The sequence below is a fragment of the Neolamprologus multifasciatus genome, chromosome 3, assembly GCF_963576455.1.
Source record: "Neolamprologus multifasciatus chromosome 3, fNeoMul1.2, whole genome shotgun sequence".
Lineage (NCBI taxonomy): Eukaryota > Metazoa > Chordata > Actinopteri > Cichliformes > Cichlidae > Neolamprologus > Neolamprologus multifasciatus.
The window spans coordinates 17,646,054-17,668,345 of record NC_140441.1 but is presented as its reverse complement, the minus strand read 5'-3'; the positions used below and the strand labels follow the sequence as shown (position 1 = coordinate 17,668,345).

Below are 22,292 nucleotides of genomic sequence, written 5' to 3'. Positions count from 1 at the left end.
TGTATAACCTCTTTTTAAGTTTTGTGGATATTATACATGGTTATGCTGAGGACATGTCGGCCAGTTTCCACTGGAAATGCCTTTTGGTTAAACTGTCAGCAAGGAATTTGCATTGTTACATTTTTATATAACTTTATTGCACATAAAAAACCAGCTGCTTGTTTAAGTGAAAATACATTGATGGGTTTTTTTTTGCACTAATAAAGTTGAGGAGTTGTAAAGTATTTTGTCTAGTGTCAATTATATCATCAGTTATATCGTTATCGCAAATTTTCAAATCTATATCGTGATAAATATTTTTGGTCATATCGCCCTGCTCTACATATTGATATTTTTGGTAGGATTTTTCTTGACAGACTACTGAAGAACACCACAACTTTCAGTTCTAAATTTAAATTAATCACACACGCAAGTCATAACGGAAACTTGAAAATATCCAGGCTTTTGAGAGGACCTACACTTTAAATGGCCACTACTGAACATACTACATTTTGTTCACTGCATAAACAAGAATCTTAACATTTACCAGTGTTTTTTTCTTTAATTAAACTTAACTAATTAAACTTCCTAAAATTATTAAAGTTTTAATCTCAGTCATTAAATACTACATCAAATACAATAAGACTGCTATGAGAAAACATTCATCGGGGAAAAACAAGCTGAATAAACCCTCGTGATTTTGACAAGACACAGTTTAGTACAGACCTGACTGACAATAGAATTTCTTCAACTTGAACATGAAGCCAACATTCAGATCGGCATGTACTGATGTGACACTGAGCACTTAAAATGAGGAGGCACGAATCTCTGCTACCAACTCCACAGAGGATTAAATTGACCAAGTATGCGTGACAAGCTGCAGAGTAAAGAACTCCAGAGTGCACACACTGACATGCACAACCTGTCCTTGAAAACTAAAAGCACACAAGTAACGGTTCAAAATATCACAGCTGAAAACATAGATGAGACTAGTCTACCCACACACCAGAAGTACAAAGGATAAGGCTATAAAAGAAAATGCTGGAGAAAAGGAAAAGGTTAGTCTACTTGTACCTGGATGAGAAAATGTAGATGTTTTATTCAACAATTTTTATTTATTGGTTAGGTATTAGATGAACTGAAAAAAATAAATAAAAATCAAATAATTTGTTTTTGTATGTGGGAATACTGTATGCTGCATCTCAGCTTGGGTGTTTGACATCACTCTCACTCGCAGCAGTAATCCTCACGCCTCAGTTCACCTCACCAATGCCAACCTAGCAACTTTCTCCCTTATAATCAACAGCACATGCGCAGCATTATTCATGTGGTTTGTTACTCAGAGGCTGTATGGTCCTTGACAAAAAGAATATAGCCAAAAACACAACCTACCAAATTAAGCACATACATGCATTTTACTACTTGGACATATTGCCCCTGGTCTACTTATTTCCTTGAAATCCAATCAATTTTGCTGATAAATTAACACTGTCACCTCACAGCCCAACATGATCACTCCAGCCTCTTGTCCTGCTCCGTAGTCCACATCTCAAAAAACTGCAGTGCTGCATTGTGTCTTTGCTGTGTGTGTTCTTACTGGCAAACCAGCTTTCAGTGCAGTTTAGCTTAAGGATAAGGAGGGGAAGCATCTTTATAGGTGAACTTTTATTACTTCTGTTATGATTGTCCTAAGGTTGAGAAAAGGGTATTTATGCAGCATTTCCCCCATGCCAGCCAGAGCATGTCACAGTAATACTGAAATGTGACGCAACTCTGAGTCATAATTGGCAGTGTGCCTCCAAGATTACAAGTGCACAATTTCTCACCAACCCTTTTGAAAAAGTCAATAATCCTGCAATCTCAGAAGAAAATGCTATTTGAAAAAACCTGCAGATTTTGGCTGAAATAAAATTCAGTTGGGTTCACATTGCTCAAGAGACTGCAACACATGTTCATCAGTATTGACTTATTCAGAAATCCTAACCAGAGGCATTTTTATACTTCATGCTCTGTGCTGCTGGAGAGCTAGAGTACAACCATCAATATGCCGATGCTTATGATTCTTCATATTTGCCAATCTGTTATTACTATCTTTAGGTATGAAATTAGAAAAAAGCAAATGACAAGCTGACGTGCAGCCGTACAATAAAACATTTATACAAGGTACAGATTACCATTTGACTCTTTTTAATTTAGTTTGACAATTTTATAATTGTTGAACGAGTGGAATTAGTCTAACCTCCTGTAACAAAATATACAGTACTATAATAGGACTCTATCTGCCATTATATTTTAAAGTGTGCAACTCATTATTTAAAAAAAAAAAAGGTCCTGTGCTCCAAGAATAATCCACCATGATACTTGTAAATTAAAGAAAAACCACACACACACACAAGTGAGACTGCTGAAATCCAAGTCGGTACTTAAAACCACTAAGAGTAAAAAAACCAAACACTTTAACAGAACAACAACAACAAAAAATCCTTCATGAATCCAGTTCATCAATATCCAAATCACACGTCTAACACAAAACTAGGCATATTTCCACCACCTTAAACAGGCCTGCAGAGAATACAGTTAAATTACATAAAGCACTCAACACACACAAAAACCCCACCTACTGTATCCAGGCCTGACAAAGCAGTAACAGGGTTCAAGGACAATGCATTGCTGATCTCCAGTAATGACCTGCACATACTGGGGAGGGCCACCCTGTGGCCAACACACAGTAAGTGCAAAAGCCACAGAGCCTTAGCCTGTCTCAGCAGCAAGGGGGTTTGTAGTGGGGGCGTTAGGCAACGAAGTCATGGAAGGGGGATGGGACAGACATTTAAGGAGGACAAAGGGGGCAAAATTGCTTTTCTCCTCAAAGCTACACGCTGTATACTAACCCAGTTCTGACAGCAGCACACATCGCCGTGCAGAGCACAGTGATATGTGGCTTTTGGAAGTTCACTCACTTTCCTGCATTTTAGTTACTCTGTCAGCAGCCTTTATTTAGAAAGGCAGACGTGGGGGCTCAATAATACATAAAGACAACCGGTCTTATCTCTTGTCCTCAGGAACACGGTGGCTGCTGAAGCTGTGGACGTTGCACGAACAGAGAGGAAGGGAAAAAAAATCCCTAAAAGCAGCAGCTATCTTTTACATACCTATGATTAGATCTGCCGTGACACTTCATCTGAATTAATATCCCCGGAGCGGTGTTCAACACCACTGATATCAGAAAAATTAAGTGCAATCACTGTGCAGCGAACAGTGTTCTTACAGCCAGTACAACCAAGAACAAAATAAAACGCAGCATGATTGGGGAAAAGCATTTCTGTTAGAGAAATTATGAATTTTCCCCCCACAGCGTTTCATTATTTTGTAGTACTGCATTTAATCGGATGCCCAGACAAAAAGCAGCATAGACAACTGTGGTTTTTCATCTGTTAATCGCAAGGTTTAATAATCACTAAGGACCTCCTTTTATAAAAATTATATTAAAAAATTTTAAAAAGGAAAACAAAAAAACAAAAACTGAAAGCTTCGAGATGTCACTTTCCTTTTGACTATTCCCCATAGCCACAGATGTCCTGCATTTCTGGTAAATTACCCGGTCAGGCTCTTAGCTGCTGACTCCATGATATGTAATCTTTTCGTGACCTCACAGCTGAAGGTTACTCACCACGAACTGATGCCTGTGGCTTCGACAGATTCACTCAATCAATATTCAAGGCCACACAAAGTACAAAGTAGAGTGAAAACGCATTTGTTTAATGCCGCAATTCCAAGTCTTAACAGTTCAAGCTTACAAAGACAAAATTACCAGGCTCTTTACTTTGACCAGCGTATCGCCCAAAAATAATCCAAGGTTGACTAGCAATGAGATCAGGCAATAATTTAATCACTCTGAAAATACATAGGACTCCTTACAGCTAGCAATGTGCATGTGCAAAAAAATATACTTATATTATACACTTATATTTTCTCAATTGGGCAATGTTGCTGAAATCTCTAAACAGTATTGGTCACAACTGGCAACAAAGGCTACAACTCAGTATAGTAAAAGTATACAAGTCACTTAGATACGAAAAAAAAAAAATCCCCAAAAACAATGGGTGACGGGGGTTACGGTTTTAGGCTTTGTGTGTTTATAGGCAAAGGCCACTGTTAAAACTGAACTTAAATTCCTGTTAGTAAAGCACTTCTACGGTGAAGTGAAGCCATCTCACCGGGAACAAGTGAACGCAACCCAGTGATGTTAGGTTAATTTGTGACACCTGTGCTGGTGCTGAAACCCAGCTCATCCAATTAAAGACCGTGACTACTTACAGATTATACTACGAAAGAAAGCGGTTAGAGGTGGAGCGTTTAATCCGGGTGAAACTTCCATTTTCTGCTAATTGAGGTTTAGCCGAGCGGGTTTAGCTAACACAACCTCTGCCAGTGATTGAGGGGCTATAGGAAGTCTTTTTTTTGGTCACACAATTTTATTTTGTAGACCAAACTAATTAGGTTACCCCACTAACTTAAGAAGCTTTAAGGTTAGGTTACAAGAGGCAAAGTTTTCTCAAGTCAAAACTACTTCTAATGGCGCTCAGCTAGCATGTCTGGCCTAGCTAACAACTCTGACCTCTTTTTACAGTTAGTATTTCTTTGTTTTTAATCACGCTAACACTTTTACTTGTCTTACCTTGAGGTGTTGAATCGGCGTCGCGGGAATTTATTGAAGTACAACCTGCAGACATCAAACCTGGTCACAGTCTTTGCGCAGCAGAATAAGGGGCGGTGGCGGGAACCCAGCCACCCTAAATAAACTAATCAGACTTTTGGCCAATCAGCGCAGACCCACCCTCTCTATACCGGAAATAGACGATTAATTGATTTGCTGCAGGTGTAGGCTGCTGCTTTAAACAGCGCTCAGCACAGAGGAAAATTACAACTAAGAAATGGCTACAGCTCCAAAATAAAATAAAACCAAATAAACAAAAAACAACATTGTGCCACTAGGGTTCTTTGTAGGGTAATCAGCTAATTTTAACAGATAGCCTTTTCCAGCCATGACGTGAACATAAAAATTTTATATATATTTTAAGTTTTCGGCATCTCCATTGTTATCCATGCAGAGCAAACATATGGGCATGGATTTAAGATATAGGTGGCCTATATTTAAAGACAAAAAAGGGCAAAGGACAGGAATGCTGACAAAGGTTAGGATCGCTTTGGGTTTTTGTGTTTGTTTGTTTGTTTTTTCAACAAAAAAAGGGGGGGGGGCGAGTAGCTAAGCTCCTGTATTCTTCACAAATAAGCGCTGCATGGAAATTCAAAAATAGCATAGGAATATGCATGTGATAGCAGAACTTCATCCGGCAACTCTAAGTAGCACAACACCCGGCTGCACTTAACCTATATAGCATTGGTCTTTTTGCAGTTACGCTGCATCTTAAACCTTACAGACCATCTTACGATTAAATTAGAAAGACAGAAAAAAATAAAGTCACCACTCATTAATTTTAAATCTCATTTGTATTTGGACCCGCTTTTTTCTCTTTTATAATTTAGAGCTTAAATAAAATCGCAAGTTTTTATATTAATGAAAGAGCTCAAGTCTAAGATCAAACAGCTTAAATTTTGTTAGTTTGTTTACTGGCTCCATCATGTATCCAGTAATATTAATTTCTATATGTAACATCAGTCTAATACACCCCACATTTCTACCTTTGGATACAGTGTAACGACTACTATGCGGATCCCACGTTTCAGCTCTCTACAAGGCCTGCATTTCTACACACTAGAGCAATAGTGCGTCCATGCATGTCGAGGGGTGGGGGGGAAGGGAGAAAAAAAAATTGAGCACATGTGCGGAGAAAGCCTGTTGTAAGTCTCTCCTATATGCCAAGCCACCGCGATTCAAGAGTTGAAAATCAGCCCTGAGTGGGGAAACATGAATGCATCACGGCGACTTTCCCCGTCGCGTCTGCATGCAATAAGACAGCCTGAGACTACAGTGAATGCATGATCTGCTCTACACACTGTCCTCAGCGAACAGAAACAGGCTTAGTAATAATAATAAAAAAAAGAAGAATAAATCGATTTCACATGTTTCAGGTGAATGAGCAAATGTGTAAAAAATATCTTACCGTTTCTACAAATGAAAGTTAGGGACGTCCTTAGGCAAACAATCTCTGAATGAAAACACCTGGCCAATAGCGTGTAAAATGACGAATTCCGCTCTCTTTAGTTCAAACTTGGGAACATAAAAAGCCAACACAAACAAGATAAAATGAGGGAAATAAAATATTTATTAAATCAAAACACAGAAATGAGTTCCTTTCAGCAAATGCATGAAACAGAAGGGAAAAAAAGATAACAGAAGAAAGAAAAGGAATCAAATAATTAAAAAAGCCGGCTTCTGCCTGTCTCGCTCTTTACAGGTGCGCCACACAAATACGCGACATCACTGAGTGGAAGCCAATGCACGGAGGAGGTTCTCTTTAAAAGGAAGATAGTCCTGCCGGCAAATATATAGGGCCGTATCACAGCATGCCTATACCTCTCCGCACTCCCCGTTTCATCCATTCAACCTACACATGAACATGCATTGGACGCGGAAGTATACCCGGAGAAGCTCCATCCACCGCTTATGCGTGCACAAGCCCTCCAATGCTATTGGCTCCGAGGCGTTCCTCACTGAGCTCGAGCGTCTCTTCCCAGATCACAAGACGCCATTCGTCCTCGCCCCAGTCACTCAAAGCGACCGAGCATTTTTCCTAAATATGGCATTTGAAGTCAAACATCGCCTTTTTGCCGTGGTATGGGTCTGTGGAGCGGGCGGGAATAACACCACGACTCGAGAGTAGCATAGTCCGCTCTTTTGCCCCCCCTTAACAAAAAAAAAAAGAAAAAAAAAAAAAGGAAGAACAAAAAGCAAAGAAAGAAACCTGACAAATTTGTTTAACAGCAGATCACCACACTGTCACCATCATCTAAGAATCAGCGACCTTACTGAAGTCACGTAAGAGACGTGTGCTGCTTTCACGTGTTGCAAACGGCTCGGTTTTTTCCTCTCTCTTTTCTTTATTCCACTCCAGCACTCGCAGACACAATAAAACTACTCCGAAACGCCTTTCCCCTCCACTCTCTAGCAGGCCAGCCGCACTCGTTCTCACCCTGCTACTGTCTGCGCCATTTCCCCATTCTCACATCATTATCATTAGTCAGGATATCTTGAAATATATATATATTTAAAGAAAATCCCCGTTTACACTGGTGCTGAAAGCGAATCCCCGCGTTCATCAGCAGGTTTCAGCACCGCGGACAGCGCACTGCTCTAACACAGTGACTGTAAAGGCAGCCTACATGCCGTCTGACTCGGAGCCCTCCAGTCAACGGTCAGCCCTCAACCGACAGGTTAGAAACAGAGGTGGGCGTTAATTGGGGCTCCCCTGGCACTTTTTCATATTTTATTTTATTTTTTTAAAAGCATACTGATATTACCGTAGTTTTTACCTTACTGGATGTGCACTAGTGAAACACACTCTACAGCAGGAGTTATCTCATACCTTCTTTGTCGACTTTCAGAGGGTGGAGCAACAGTTAGGCTAACGTAAATGCAATCAGAGGGGAGATCGGTGCTATTAGGCGGTCGGACAGGTTCAAACAGGCACAGTATATAATGTAACTACTAGCAAAACACAAGAGGACCTGACACACAGATGTACATGCATACCAGGGCATTTTGCTTTATGTGTATGTCCAGTAGATGCCAGATAATAAGTGGAGTTTAGTGTAGTCTCTTAATAGGATGTAAAAAACTCAAACACACTGATGTTAGTCATGTGTGTGTCATCAGCTGTGACAACAGACATTTAATCATAATTGATGGCACCTACATCACTGTCCTCACCCCAAAAACAAATAACGAGGGATGCACAAACTCCTATGAAAAAAAGGCAGCCTTCAGAATACAGCATCTCTCCAAATTTGTATTTGTTGTTGTGTTTCACACTGGTGTGTTAAAAGGTATGGTAAATTAGACACAGGAAATAACATGAGAACTTTGCATCAACCACCCCAGACCCAGTTGTGACTGAGGACCCACTGTCACAAACTGGATTCACTTCTAATGTCTTCAAATCTATAAAAAATAAAAAAATAAACAAGCAAGCCTGCAACCACACAAGTGCTTTTACATTTTCTTTAAAAAAAAAAAAAAAAAAGGTCATGAGGCTTAGTGAACATTTTCCAGCATCTTCATTTTTTGTATCATACCAGGGAATCAACCACATAAAAAGGATTTCACGAATTAAAAATTGAAGTCGTGTCGCTCAAATTTCAGCATGTCGCTGCTTCTATGTGTCGAATGTATGATCTGTTCTCAGGGTGAATTCACAAATTGGGAAATACGTGTAGCCCAAAAAAACAAAACATGGCTGGACTGTAAAGAAAAAAAATGGATGAGTGACCCGAGTGATGCCGATGATACAAAATCTCAGAGTGTCAGTGAGAAGAGCAAATGAATTTGCCTTTTGGCGTACAGCTCCGGGAAGAGATCCTCACAGCTGGAAAATAGATTGGGAGATATCCGCCGGTGGTCTGACAGCTTCAGTGACGGCTCTGAACTGAAAGAAAGGAAACAAATAAATATTTTAGAGAGCAGATTACTCCATATTAGAAACATCTGTAAGCAGTCAGGATGTGAATGACGTCCGCCGGTGCGCGCCATGCTTCATTTCCTGCAAGCACAGAACAATGTCAGTTTTCCTTTATGTGGACCTACAACAACAAAGGACCTTTAATGATGCTTAAACAAGCACTGGGCTACTGAACATACATGTTTTGTTTTGGAAAACAACATTTCCTGGGATGTAACGTTGGCGTGCAGCACTGGAAATCGCTTAGTTTGATGTAGCTCCAGTTTTCTGGCTGAGGCTACTTAAAATTAGCATAACTTCAATGTCATCAGTGTGTAAATCCTGGAAACAACATTTGAAAGACTTGTTTTGATGCCCCCCCCCCCCAACATTTTTTTTTTTTTTTTTTTTTTTTTTTTTTAAAGAGCCCTTCCAAATCCATCCTCTCAACAATGTTTCCAGGCTTTACATCTTGATGACAGCAGCCTGTAGTTTCTGGCTTTTTTGGGGAGCGGGACGTTATTCATGCCTTCAAATATCAATTAGCTCATTAGCATTTAGATAGCACATAAGAATTCGTAAAATGAAAGAGAACACGGACCCGTTGGCCCTGTTTTTAATGGTGATTTGTAAAGGTGTGTCCCAAAAGAATGTCAGGAAGACTTTCGCCACTAGGTAGATTATATTTTAAAGATCAGACACAAGGAAGGGTCAATATATCAGGATAAACCAGGCTGGAGGCATAAGGCTGTCAGCATCTTAGTGCTAGTAACAGAATTGGACAGTAAGAACATGAAGGCAGCAAATAACCACCTAATAAGAGGGGGTGCTTAGGACCCCCCCCCCCCCCCCCCCCCCCCCACACACACACACACACTCCTGTCGTTTGAACAAACTAAATAAATGAGCTCTTTCACTTCAGGTACAGCCAAGCTTACTCTCAAATCCATCAAGTTAAATATCCATTACTGCAGTCCACCGGTTGCTGGTTTTGGCTGAGGGGTTGAACAAATAAATACTTGCTGAACTTAAACATTACCTCCTTCCCATGTGGCAGTCGAGGCAACAATCATTAGCAAATCTTACCAGACTCCTGTAGCTTTGGTCCGGCACTGTCCTCCTGCTTCTGGTCAGCTACACCTTACCCAGAGAGCAGGAAGACAAACCCAGCACAATGTATTCTTTCACACATTTGGCTTTTCTAAGGACTGCATGAAAGTTAAGATGCTAAAAACCTGTACCTGTAGGGTAAAAGCACCAATGAATCATTTGAACTTAGCACACAAGAAAGCAAAATATTTTGACAGGCTAACAACTTCTTCCTTTTCCTGTGGCACATTCAGATTACTACTACTCATCCACACCTCTTACCCCTGGTTTGCATTATATTTTTTACAGACTGTTTTAAGAGTTTCGTGCTGTCTACCATTGCTACCATTGCTTGTCTAAATTGGACTTCCTGTTCTGATATTACAGAGAAACCTGTGGCTGTGGCAAACAATTTGCTGACTGTGCAGAGGGCGTGGCCTTAAAGGGACACTGATGAAAAAAAAAATCAAAACCTCCAAATGCTCCATTTATCATCATGTTAATTCTTAACCTCAACAACTTAAAGTAATATAAAGATATAAAAATATCCAAGCAAAAATAAACTGCATGCAAAGTCATCTGCCTGACACAAGTGTTACAGTAAAGGACAATCAATATCAAGAGATTATGAACCCAATATTCATGCAGCCATGATTACGCCAGGTATTATAGTATTTAATGACCTTTGGCTGAAAATGAGCAAATGTGGTTGCTCGGGGGACTCTTTATTGTAAAACAATATAGCTTTAATTGAGAGAAAGTGCAAACGGAGCCATCTATATTTAAGGGCCCCAAAAAAGGAGCAGCTGTGTAATATCTGCACCCCTCAGAGGGAAGGCGGGTCAATGCGGGGTCCATTAACCTAATCCATCTCTGAAATGTGGAGCAACAAGGTCCCACATCAACTGGACAGTAAAGAAGGAAACTTCTGGGTCGCTAATTGAGGCGCTGACTCCTTACAGCAGGGGGCGCCCCTTTCTGTTGCAAAGCATCACTGTGGTCTGTAGCTAGTCATTGAAATTCATTCTTTAAGGAGTGCATTCAGCCCACTGTGCTGCATTTGTTACACCTGAAGCACCCAAACAGGGGTTGTTTTAAACTTCAGATGAGTTTGTGAAGAGAGATCAGTTTGAATTTTCAGTCTGTATTGTACATCTCACAGTGTGACCTGTGGTGCATGTGTATTTCAAGGACCTATACTGTGATAGGTATAATAAATGAATGTGGGCTATAAATGCTGTCATTGGATTATATGGCTACATTTCTGTCCATACAAAAGTAGTAAATAGTCTAGATTTAAAATTTTACCGGTTCTGATTTTTTTTTTTTTTTTACATGAACCTTATGCTTAAGTTCTTTATATCACTTGCTGTTTGCCATGCTGTCAAACTCAGTGCTGACATCATTCCTCTAGTCCAATCACCCTCTTGCCCACCTTCTTTGAGCCAATCAGCCTCCACTCTGTGTACGATAAATTTCAGTGCTCTTACGTCATTCTCTTTTCCAGACTGTGATTTCTTGAGCTCCAGCCGAGCCTCCATCTTCATCTTCACCACCAATCACCAGCATCTAGACTTCTGGGGGTCCTGTCCTAATGCCTAGTGTTGGATTCTGCTCTGCTATGATGGGTCATCTGAGTCTAATTGCCAAATAACTGAATTTTGAATTCTATCAATGAATCATGTTTAATTCTTCCGAAGGATCTCTCCTTATTAAATTGTAGTACAGCGCTTGTGAAATGTAGTATTTCCCCCCAGCCGCATGTAATTTACCCCCCTCTGTCAGATATTTAATAATACCAAACCCCCATTCAAAAGTTAAGGGGATAAAAAGTGCACGAGTGTTATTTATAATATTTGAAACTTACTCAGCTCAAATATTCCCACTTCAGCCTCCTTCCCATTTGAATCCACTGACTAATCCACTGGTCGCCCTCCAAAGGTGAGGGATCTTGACATCCCAGCACACTTACTGGCAGCCTGCAAGGATGAGCATTTTTTTCACAGACAGGCATTTTTGTCTCTCCAATAGATCTTTCCAAAAGCACTAGGATGTCAATAGTGGTTCCTTTGAGACATTAACGGTCCCTTTGCTGGAGCTGCTTCTGTGACAATGGTCCCAGTGTTGCATGGAAGTGATTATTAATGCTCCCTGCTGGGAGTGGACAAAAAGGTGTCGAGACGAGCTTCCTGAAAGGCTGTAAAAGAGGGTAATAAGCAAAACTGCCATAAAAGATTTCTTTGAATGCGACTTTTCTTCTTTGAGCTCAGAGATTGCTATGATCAGAAACAAGTGCAGACGCCGAGCGCTAAATGAACTGGAATGTCAGGAATATTATTGCAGAGGATTCCTTTGGGAGCGAAACCACAGCTTAATTATTTCTTTGAATGTGTTAGAGGAATTCTTTAGTGCATAAAGAAGCTTTAAATTCTGCACCATGCTCAGTATTACAAACAACAAAGATTCCCTATATGTGATATCCAGCTTTTAGAGAGAATTCACAAAGGTCAAGTTAAAAAGACGGGTTTTCAGATACATAATACAAGTTTTTTTTTTTTTTTATGAAAAGCTTTAAAGTAGATTCTAGATAAATTGAGTAATGCATCTCCAAAAATAGTATCACTAACAAGAGGACTTCAGGGCTCAGATGCACACAACCACAGAATAATACAGCAATACAATCTGTGAATGAAGAAATGTGGTGTGAAACCAAACCTGCAGATAAAATAAGAATGAAACATACACACAGGTAACAGACAAGAGCTCTGATATCATATCAGGAATACTAGCACCTTTCTATTCTACCTCGGCACTCACTCATGCCACATTCACACGAGCACTTTTTTCTACAACACTGCTTCTAACATTTACAACGCCAAGTTGCTCTGTGATGAAGTCCCTGGAGAGCAACTTGGGGTTTAGTATTTTGCCCAAGGATACTTAGACTTGCATCCTTGATACTGGAGCAGCTAAGGGTCGAATGACCAACCTTCTGATTAGCGAAAGGCTATTAGTTGATCTATAACCTGAGATACAGCCACCCCCAAGAGAAAAAAGGCTGTCATGCAAAGGACTACGAGCGCTGAGGACTTTCTAATAACTCTGTGGAGCATTGTGGCACCTATAGGTTTAATACAGTTTAGATGGGAAAAGATCACAAAATAGGTGGAAACCTCAAGCTGAAACATGGTTTGGACTTTCCAGACGTCAAACCAACTGCAGCTGCAAGCTTTTTAATAACCTTTGAAACTGGCAGCAACTGTGTTACCTCCATCACGTGGATAAAACAAAACTGATAGAAACCGTTAACAACTTTTGGTGACCATGAAAGGGGGTTACATTGTTTAGGCAGCTTGGGTAAAATGCACTTTTTTCTGAGCAGAAAAACCCAAGATTTATGCTTTGGTGTAAGCTGCTTGTTTACGATGGTTTGGTGCGTTGCTTTGAAGATCTTCAAACAAGCTTTTGAATCTATTTAAATACCTTCAAGTGGGAGCAACCTTTCCAAAAAAGAAAAAACTATCTCTGTCAAGAGAGGTCAAGCTTCAACAAGCTGCCTTGGAGCATCAAGGTACATACAGCATATCTTGATCAACAAAATATAAATATATTCAACAAAAGCAACACTGAGAATGGTGTATGTAATGGAAAAGCTTCAGTAGACACATTTAGGCATTGTCTTTGTTGATATAGCCTTGATCTTCCGTGGCTACAGAAACGTCTCATTTAATATAACCTGATATTTTTATGTTAGTCACAGCAGATGAAAAAAAAGAAATACAGCATTTTTACATCCTCAAGATCACTTAATGTCACTCCCTTATGTGATGCTAATATCTTTCTGTCATGTAACCTGCTTTATACCACATGAAAAAAAATACAAATAAATAAAAGCCTTGGGGGCTCTGAGATCACTTCCACTTCTTGTGTATTTCCCCATGGTATTGAGCTTGATGCTTGTGTATGATGTCACTGATTGTAGACCATCTAATGTGGGGCCTGCTGGGAAGTTGGTGCTCCCAGCAGGATGTGTTATGTCTGTTAGGGATATGTAATGTAAGAATGGGTGATGTCATTGTGAGAGCACAGGGAGCAGAGTGGTAGAGTGACATAGTGGTGCACGAAGCAGCAAGATAAACTGACATGTGATATGGGGGAAAAAAACAGATGTATTGAATATGCATTATTTGATGCATCTTATTGTGTTACTGTGGTTTTATGCCAAAATATTAAATGAGATGACAGAAGGTGTTCTGGGGGATCTGGAGCAGGGCATCACTGAGCTCCAGGATAGTCTGAGGTACAACCTGGCAGCGTTGAAAACATAATGTCCCAGAGCTCTTCTCTTGGATTTAGGTCAGGCCAGCATGGGGGTCAATCAATGATATCAATTCCTTCATTCTCCAGGAACTGCCTGCATACTCTGACCACATGACTCTGAGCATTGTTGTGCACAAGGAGGAACCCAGGACCCACTGCACCAGCTTAACGTCTGACATGGCTCCAAGGATTTCATTCTAATGCCTGATGGCAGTCAGGGTGCCAATGCCTAGCTGGTAGTAGTCTGTGCATCTCGTCACCCCTCCAGACCCCTTCACATCAGTCAGATATGCTCAGGGTGCTCTCATCTGTGAAAAGCACAGGGCATCAGCGGTGGACCTGTCAGTTCTGGTATTCTAAGGCAAATGCCATTTGGGCTTCCAGCTGCCGGGCAGTGATTGCAGGGCCCACTAGAGGACATCGGGCCCTCAGGCCACCCTCATGAAATCTGGCTCTGATTGTTTAGTCAGGGACATTCACACAGTGACCTCACAGTGTTCATCCTGCTCGTCCTTACACGAAGGAGCAGATACCGGTCCTGCTGATGAGTTAAGGACCATCGAGAGAGAGGTCAAAGTGAGCATCTACAGCCATCTGTATAACACGGTGGAGGCTCTGTCGTGATTTGGGGCTGCATTTCAGCCAGTGGTGTTGAAGACTACTTAAAGCAATCACAGCAATGCTGCCTAAGAGATTTCAGGCTGTGTGTACAAACTCCATTTTTGTCTTATGTTTTGTGTTTCTATGTTTGCACATGTGTCAATAATAAATCTCTGCAGCTGTTTTTCATTGTCGAAGCAAAACATAAAGAAATGATGGTTGGCTGAAGACTTTCACAGTACTCGATGTCAAAGTAGGGAACACCGGGGTTCACCTTTTTACCCCTATAATAGATGTCCTTGTGAAATATTCATGGTCTCCTGTCAAATCTTTTGACTGAACACCAATAATATCTTAAGGCACTCTGTGATGGACAGATGAATAAAATGAATCAACTGAGAGCAGCTGCAAAGACTACTTCTTTTTGTCATCCTTTCCTTTTCTTTTTTGCAAAAATCATGACAAATCTATGCATGTAGTCAAATGAATTATTCCGATGGAAGAAACCGAAACTTTATTGGATTTCATTTTTTCGCTACCTGTCAGACAAACCAAATCAACCGCAGTCACTTTGTCTAAAAAAGAAAGAGAGAAAGAAAGAAAAAGAAAGAAGGGGGGGCGGACTTTTATTGAAAAGCTGCTCTAGCACGATGAAAAAAAAAACCCTTAAAGGAACAAAAACCAAATAAAACCTGAAAACAATTTCTTTCATCTCAATCCTCAGGGAAATACTGCTTGCAGTAGAACAGAGCGAGGATTCAGATCTTTGAGAAAATAGGGCATGAAATCTCAATTAGACATGTCAAGATCCTGGGAAATTTCAATGCTTTTCTTCTTTCTTTCTTTCTTCTTTTTTTTTTGTTTCTCTGAGACACCGAGGAGTGCTTGACCACCCGGTGCCTCATTCTCTGCCTGAAATAGCCTGGTCTAAACAGCCTCATTGGAGAGTGGGACGGGCAGTGTGGGCCTATCTCTTTTGGGGGGCTGCGGAGGAGGGAGGTGAGCAGGTGCAGGGGAGACAACGATCGATTTGGTTGTCCACAGATAAAATAAGAAATCAAGGGGGTTTTATGTGGCACCGCTACCCTGGCAAGCCTTCACAGAGTCCAGGAGATTAAAAAGTGAATTTCCCAGAAAACAAACACAGGGCATCATTAAACAGTGACTCTGGACTGCTCACACTTTTCCCGTTAAGTGCAATTTGAGCTTTAAATCCACATGTCGGAGAAGAAAAAGGAGTTTCTGAGCTCATGTCTGATTGAATGCCAATTGTGTGTGCCTTCAGCATCGGCCTTTGCACGAGGCAGACACTGACTTCGGTGAAAATAAGCCCTTTGAGGAGCTCTCTGTGTCCCCAGGAATTATTTAGCTTTCTATAGTGCGTGCTCATTATAATACCGGTGGAACAGTAAAGCTTTAGCACATTGTTGCCTTAATTGATGACACTGGCTTGTGTTGCTTCATCGAGAGCATCATAGCGCGCTCACACTGAAGACACAGGGGTCGGTGGAAAGCTAATTATGAGCAAATATATTTCAGATCAGTGCATTTCTTTAAGCTCTTTAAACAATTCTTGGTCAACACTCTAATGAATAGCACAGTCCCTTAAAAGGCTATTTGCTCACAGCTGCCAACCTGGCTAACAAAAACCCAGGTCAATTTACAATCTGCGTTTTTAAAACTCGTGTTTGTTTGTCACATACTGCACAGCCAGCGCTTGTATCATTTTACCCACCAATCAATTACAATAAGAAGAAAAATCAATCTAGGGAAATTAGGGACACATTGGAGCACAGAGGGTGTTTTACTTTGACTTTATTAGGGCTTAGAAGCATGAAAACCCCCATTGTAGTGCAGACACACGCATGATTAGTCGTGGGTGTTGTTTGGCAAAATCTATTTTAACCTTCGCGTGCTATTGTTGTGGTGTTTTGGCCGTTGCCATGTGAAAGCCTTGGACTGCAGCTTCAAAATGTCAGCTTTTCACAAACAAATACAAAAAAGGTCTGATTTTAATACTGCAAATGTAATAAATGAGTCCAAGTATTTCTGAAAGAACCCAGAGGTGGCGAATAAATACAGTTTCTCAAATAATGCACTTAGACAGAAATACGGGATGTTTCTAGTTTCCTTACACGTTTCAGTTTGTTGACCAAATTTGTACTTTTTCACTATGTTTCAGATGGCGTGCATCGCTAAATACAGCTGCTTCAAATGTATACATGCAAAAGATATCATGCGTTTATATCATACAGTAATTGAAATTTGAGATTCAGTGATTAGTCAGTGAGTAATCAATTCATTGATTTGCAAGCAAAAACTGTGGGCTGTTGGCTCCAGTTTTTCAAATCCAGGCAGCCTACTAGTCCTGGTATTGTATTGCAGTAAGCTGAATAGCCTAAAAGTACAAATATGATAATCCTGTGCTAGTAACAGAGGTTTTTCTATAGTTCCTCAAGGGAAAACAGTGTTTGGAGACTGCGGCACAACCAAAATTATTGCATCTTCGAGCAATGAGCTTGCAATCTTGTTACCTTTGAAATAGCTGCTTCAAAGACAGGGACCAGATCTCTTGCCACTCAGTCAGTCTGTCTTCAAAGTGACTTTGGTGTATCAAGAAGGAAATAAAATGGGAATGACATGGAGCTGGTCTACTATTGAACAGGATCAAGTTGACAATTATGTCCAAGCTGTTTGGGATAAATTGGCAAAAGTCAGAATTCTGTTGCCATCTGCATAAAAACAAGTTAATTTATATAATTAAAGAAACATTCGCATTAACTAATTACATCCAGAGTCTAGCCAGAAACGCCACAAAGAAATTTAAGAATTCCCTCCACAAATAGTAACATAGTTGCTGCAGGACAGCAATTTAATTGCAAAATGACAGGTGATGAGCAACCTCGCTTGTTTCTCTGGAATACCACTACTGAGTCAAATCCCCTGTTGCATTGCAGAATCAGTGCAGAGTGCCTCAGACTGATTGCAATGTGGCGGCAATTTGTCCTGGTTATAAGTTTGGTGGCAATTATTTGTAAACCTTGGACAGTCTGTCTGAGAATGACTGCAGTTGCCAGATACTATGATTGTTTGGAGACATGTTGTCTCCCACCAGGTGACCATTGTAATTGCCTTGCGATCATAAGTTGTTGCATACTCCACCTCTAGGTAGCTAGTTGGTCACTCCACTTACTTGGAATCAATTGATGAATGAGGAAAAAGATTCACTGTAATCACTTGGCAACCACTGATCAACCAATGAGGTTGTCATCTTATTTTAAATCTACTGTGACTGAGACATTAGTTGGTGGTGGCCGATGGCGAGCAGCTCGTCTGCTAATCTGGAGGTTGGTGGTTTGATCCCTGGGTGCTCCAGCCCGTACGCCAAATATGCTCGAACAACATACTCAGCCCAAGTTGCTCTCTGATGCATCCATCACAGTGTGACTGTCGGTGAATACTAGACAGAGAGCATGTAAGCATAGAACAAAGTAGTGCTTTTATGAATGGGTGAATGAGACATGTTGTATAAAAGGCTTTGAGTGCTCAGGTTGAGTAGAAAGGTGCTCTACAAGAACTGGTGTATATAGTTACTTTTCCATTGTGTCGCTACTAGCTGAGCAAAATCAGACAATAATAAATGTCTTGCACTCTATCAAAAAATACAAAACAGGTCAACAATAAATCGCATGAGTAAGAATAATTATAGTGAAAGTGTATTAAAGAGCACCATCCAATATACTTTTTTTAAAATAACGAATATGGAAACTTGCGGTAAATTTAAAAATGGTTGAATATTATGTTTTACACACCAAATGTACAATTTTCACTAACGCTCAATGTGTCCCCCAACAGACGCACTGTGTACGTTCACACCACAGTATAACCACACTTTTGAAAGCACTGCTGTCCTTATGCTACACCTGGAACCAAACTCACGAATCCGTGTTTTCTAACGGTCTCGTTCCGATCGTTGGCGGTGAGCAACTGCAGAATGAAGCACTTTGAATTCATCTGATTCTTTTTGTTACATTGTATGCTGCACAGTGTAACAGTCATAGGAACCATCTCCCCACACTAAGCATGAGTACTCATTTCAAATACATTGGCAACAATTTCCATATCTGACCTTTTACCCACGTAAAGTTTCCTTTTAATATTACCTTTAATGCAACCTTAACATTGCAGTGTTGCTACTTTTATTTAACTAATAAGTCACATGACACACTATGCTAAAAAGCACAACTTAATAATAAACTTACAGCTACTCCTGATATGTGTGTTTTAGATGAAGACTTTTAGTTCTTACTTCCAAAAGGCCTCAAGGTTTTTCTGACCTTCTATATCAAAAGTGCATAATAACTTTAATTTATTATGCATTAACCACATCAAGCCTCCACCACGACTTTGTTGGGCTGAGCATGAAGAACCAACATTTTTCTCATCTCAATGTAAGGATTTCATTAGGCTGGAAGGAGCGAGGAATAAATGTTATACATTTAGACCAAACAAACAAGTGATGGGATGATTAATTATTCAGCCAGGGCAGTTTACTGAGATAATGGCTTCTCCGCCCTAATGAATTTAACTAAAGAGAAACACGTTGGTTCTTATTTTGGTTCACCATTTGAGGTATGATTCAGCTCAGCAGTGTCACCTTAGTGCATCACGGCTGTTAATTGCTTCCACCCAAAGAAATATTTGTACAAATTAGACAGCCCCGGCTTTTTCGGGAAGATGAATTGAGCGTGTTTCATTATTGCAAAGGGATTTACTGGGATGTGATTGGAAACGCATTCATAGAGGACAAAGAGGACTTGCTTTCTTTTCTAGTGCTGCTTTGGTCAAAGATCTCATGAAGTGTGGACTATTTATTTATATTCATTCATTCACGATCACGATAGAAGAGTAGGGTAGAAAGAGGAGACTGCAAAAGATATTAAACTCAAAGAAAAACCTTTTCTCACTCACTAATTATTTTAATAGAAAACAAAGAAAACTAACTTTATCCCAGTAACATGGCGTTGACATTGTCTCTCTCTTGATATCGCTCTCTCACACACACATAAACACACATCTATAATCATAGACATTAATCAATAATATCAATATCATCCTCCCAACTTTTGGCAACAACTACAGTTTGAGGTTTGGGCACATTTATGTAAGCTTGTTCTATAAACTCACATCATGTTCTTCTACTAGGCTAGCATAAGCCCAGCACAGGTTCAGTCTTGCTACATCATCTTGTAATGTCTGTAAGCGTGGACCAACAAGGGAAAAGCCCATTTACCCCTCACAAACTGACTGGATGGGGTCACTGTGCGAAACAAGCACAGTCATTTACACTGCCAAAGTCCTGGTGGTTTACTCATCCTGCTTTCTGTCCTCTTTTGAGCACCATTTACTTTATTTCCTTTTTTTGTGCTTTAGCTCGCTTAGCATAATTTATAATACCACTGTGCTATATTATAAATTATGAACTAATTGGTGCTAAGTTTGGATCAACGGGTTTGCAAGCATCTATCAGAAATGATTAATAGAAAGGTCAGAATGTACAACTAATATTTTGCGTTAATGTTTTGCACGCCTATTGATATTTAATCAATGGTTGTGCAAAATGATAGAAAATACGGTACTTGCAGCCAGAATTTGATTTATAAGGAAAATGTGTACTGCATAAAGATAGTTAGGCTTTGGTTCACAATCATGACTTAAACATATATTATAGTGCAGCGGTCCCCAACCCCCGGGCCTTGGACCGGTACCGGGCCGCAAGAGTTGAGGCTCAGGTGTGAAATGTATGGTTTTCAGGGTTTTTATCGCTTTTCAGCGTTATTTTGTTATTGTTTTTAGCGTTAACTTGGTTTTCCTGGGTCTTTTCACGTGTGTTATGAATAAATCTTCTTTTTTTCGGTACCGGTACTAGTTTTATTTTGTTGTATTTATCCACGACACCTTAAAGGCCGGTCCGTGAAAATATTGTTGGGCACAAATCGGTCCGTGGCGGAAAAAAGGTTGGAGACCGCTGCTATAGTGGATATATCTGTACAGTGAGAGAGTGAGAGGCTGTCCCGTGGAAAGTTCAGCCTTTGGCCTCGACTTCATACAAAGTTGGCAGAAATGGAACAGATTAAAAAAAAAAAAAGAAGTCAAAACAGTTTTGCACTGGTTGAATTTATGGTTGTGTAGGTGACGGGCAGGAGGATAAATACAGAGCACTAGTAGATGATTTTGTGCAGCGGTCTAGGAGGAATGATCTGCTTCTAAATGCGAAGACCAAAGACATGTTGATTGACTTCAAAAGGAAGAGGATGACTACATTACCTGTGTCTATCCTCAGATGTTAATGTGGTAGAAGAAGCTGACCATCCACATCGACCACAGGCTGAACTGGAAGACAAACACTGAGGCTGTATAGAAAAGCATAATGATGGAGATATTTTATCAGTTGTGGCGAGTACAGTGTACTTTGCTGTGATCTGCTGGGGGAGCATCATCAGAGCTGATGACACCAACAGACTGAATAAAGTGATCAGGAAGGCTGGATCTGTGATTGGCTGATGGTCATCAAACTGTTATTCATCGTGGACCACCTGACCACCCTGAGCACCAGTTACTGAACAGGCAGTAGATCAGCTTCTCTATCAGGCTGCCATAACACATGCTTTTACCCTATATGGAATAATTTATCTGATTGGAGATAGATCTGCCTGATATTTGTTTTATTAGTATTTAATCATCATTTTAACTGTTTTAACAAAAGATCTCCCTAAACATGGGATAAATAAAGTATTCCTCATCTCATTACCTCATCGTTTCATCCAGCCAGGAGCTGATGGTAACGCATGCATCAGCTGAGGAAGTCACTTGGATGAGTCATGAAACATTTCTCACACTGAAAAAGTGAACTGAATCAACTTTCTGGGATTTCCTTACCTGGATTATTGAGAATGCATCACGACACACATCAACCTTTGCAATATTTCACTAAAACTAATGTGACGCTACAGGAAAAATCAGAGGAATGGGCTAAGGTGAGTCCTCTAAAACATTCATATGTATTTATTCACTGGGTCGGGAACAGGGATCGAGAGCTTTGGCGTGGAGGAGGTTCTAAATAAAAAGCCAAGCAATCACCAGAGCTGTTACGATTAATTCCAGCGGGACACTGAGCATCTGCGCAATATTTCATATATCCATTTGTTTCATTTATTTCTTATGATATTTCAGTCAAAACTAAAATGACAGACTTCCTGACGGATGCAGCCTTCCCAGGAGCTTAGCTGCTAGTGTATGCAAATATGTCATATCCAAGCTTGTCCGCTGAGGCAGGATGTGGAAGAAGAGGACAAAAATCCATTTTGATTACAGTCTCAAAATGGAACAGCCAGGCAAGTGGATAATCTCAACCAGCCCTCTGCAGGGCTGCAGACACTGATCATATGGGCATGCGTGTGATTACATGGAGCTCAATTAACGTAGGCCCGGGGGACAGTTCAATCACAGAGACAAACATTTCCCCAACATAGCTTACGTGACCTGCAACCAATGGTGCATCTTAGCTCCACTGATTGAGTTCAACAGGTTTGGGATGGCGGGCCTTGCAGAAGAAAAGGAGAAGACAGCTTTGTTGTCACTGCAGAATTACAGTCAAGCGCTGAAGTAATAAAACTGAGAGAATCG

The 22,292-nt window shown here is 40.4% G+C and overlaps 1 protein-coding gene across 6 annotated transcripts in view; it reads right to left on the bottom strand.

Moving 5' to 3' along the window:
• The window catches only part of elavl2 (ELAV like RNA binding protein 2), a 30,527-nt gene extending 23,834 nt beyond the window's left edge, over positions 1-6,693 (bottom strand). Inside the window, exon 1 of one of the 6 annotated variants that reach the window (XM_085141302.1) lies at positions 6,105-6,693. The gene's annotated coding sequence lies outside the window, so the exon portion shown is untranslated. Of the gene's footprint in view, positions 1-4,657; positions 6,080-6,104 lie in introns of those variants that run through there. The other 5 variants (XM_085141317.1, XM_085141290.1, XM_085141310.1 and 2 more) reach the window with 5 other exon arrangements.
• Positions 6,694-22,292: the final 15,599 nt, after the last annotated feature.